Genomic DNA, 2500 nt, shown 5'->3' on the forward strand with positions numbered 1-2500 from the left:
AGCAATATGGAGGGGGGAAGGGAGGGAGGGAGAGGGGGTGAGAGAGATAGAGAGAGATGGAAGGAAGGAAAGGGAGAGAGAGAGAGAGGAAGAGAGGGAGGATTAACAGAAAGATATATAGAGATAGAGAATGAAGGAGAGAAATGAAGTGAGAGATGAGTTAGAGAAAGAATGAAAGCAAGACACTGAGAAAGAGAAGGAGGGAAAGAGGAACACATAAAAAAGGAAAATAGAGACGCTGAAGAAAAGAATGTGGAGAAAAGAGAGTCTGTCCATTCCCTCCCTCTCTCTCTCCATCCCTCTTTCCCTCTATCCTTCTCTCCATCCCTCTCCCTCCCTCTCTCACTCCCTTCCTTTCTTGGCCAATCGTAGCTAATGACTGGAAGGAGACAGTTCCATCTGAGCTCCTTGTGGTCCGGTGCCCTCTCTCTCTATCTCTCTCTTTCTTCCCCCCCTCTCTCCCTCCTACCGTCCAGAGAGAAACTCTGCCCAATTACAGCACCAAGGAACATCAAAAACCTGGAATGATTTAGCCCAAATCACAATAGCCACTGAGAGAGAGAGAGAGAGAGGGAGAGAGAGAGAGAGAGAGAGAGAGACTGTGTCATTCTAGCCTATTAGAAGCCAATTAGCCCTAATAAACACTCCTTAAACAAGCTGATCAATTATGCAACACAAACTGGAGATGGCTTGGCTATTGCAAATTAGCATTCATCATTTTGTTTTTCCTGTTTCCTCTATACTTGAGGAGAATGTTGTGCATCACTTGAAATGTGATTATCTAAGGTCATTAAAAGAACATCTTTTTGTCTATAAAATGAGAATTACACAAAACTGTTGGACTGTGCTGCTGTAACTTGGTGTCAGAACGTCTGAGATATGTGAGCTGGACTCGAATACTGCTTAAAAGTCTTACATGTGACAAACCACAAAAGCCACTTTGATAGTGCTGAAGGCATGGGGCATGCGTGTTATTAGACCTGGGATATCTGTCAGCCGCCTCACACACTCACTGAATACTGCAGTCAGTTAGTCAGACAGGCAGTCAGACAGACAGACAGACCGGCAGGCAGATAGACAGACAGGCAGGAAGCCAGGCAGGCAGGCAAATAGTCAGAGAGACAGGCAGACAGACAGACAGACAGGCAGGCAGATAGATAGACAGGCTGGAAGACAGACAAACAGACAGACAGGCACGAAGACAGGCAGACAGACAGGCAGATGTGCAGACAGGTAGGCAGGCAGACAGACAGGTAGGCAGGCAGATAGTCAAGCAGGCAGACATGGAGGGCATCGCTCACTGAGGAGCCATTGGAGGCTTTCTGGACACTCGTCTGTGTTTCCCCGCTCCTCCGCTCCCCGGCAGGATTCCGCCCAGTCTGCAAAAGAGCTGGAGACATCCCAGGGAAACGGAGAGGGGATAAAAGAGAGAGAGATAGAGAGAGAGAGAGAGAGAGAGAGAGAGAGAGGAGGGAAAGAAAGAGAGAAAGAGACAGAGAGACAGGGAGAGAGAGGAGGGACGGAAGGAAGGAATCAGGAGGGAGGAATATAGCTGCCGGCCTGGCACATTTTTATCGGGCTTTGAACGAGTCAGCTCTAATTTGGCTTTGATCTCAATTTGCCGCTGAGCGGATCGGTGGCTCCACAACACAATGAGCTCCGGCGAGGAAGTTTCCGAAGAGGAGGAGGAGGAGGAGGACGATTTTGGACTTTGGGAGAGGGAGAGGAGAAAAAAAAATCCCAAAACTTCCTCTCCTTCGATCCCGTTTGTCAATCTCTCTATCCATTCCTCCCTCCCACCCACAACACCCAGCGTCTCTCTCACTCTCCTGCTGATGTCCTCAACTCCCTTCCCTCATGTGCACACAGGGCCCGCTTTACAGGGACTCAAGGACATTTTACACTGGTGTAAACAGCCTAGATTATATTCCACTCCATATTCCACTGGTGTAAACAGCCTAGATTATATTCCACTCCATATTCCACTGGTGTAAACAGCCTAGATTATATTCCACGCCATATTCCACTGGTGTAAACAGCCTAGATTATATTCCACTCCATATTTTACACTGGTGTAAACAGCCTAGATTATATTCCACTCCATATTCCACTGGTGTAAACAGCCTAGATTATATTCCACTCCATATTCCACTGGTGTAAACAGCCTAGATTATATCCCACTCCATTTTACACTGGTGTAAACAGCCTAGATTATATCCCACTCCATATTCCACTGCTATAAACAGCGTAAATTATATTCTATTCCATTTTACACTGGTGCAAACTGCGTAGATTATATTCCATTCCATTTTACACTGGCGCAAACTGCGTAGATTATATTCCATTCCATTTTACATTGGCACAAACAGCATAGATTATATTCCATTCCATTTTATACTGCCGTAAACAGCATAGATAATATTCCATTCCATTTTACACTGCCATAAACAGCATATATTAAATTCCATTCTATTCCATTTTATAGATGTAAATGTTTGTG

The sequence above is a fragment of the Sardina pilchardus genome, chromosome 8, assembly GCF_963854185.1.
Source record: "Sardina pilchardus chromosome 8, fSarPil1.1, whole genome shotgun sequence".
In the NCBI taxonomy this organism is placed as follows: domain Eukaryota; kingdom Metazoa; phylum Chordata; class Actinopteri; order Clupeiformes; family Clupeidae; genus Sardina; species Sardina pilchardus.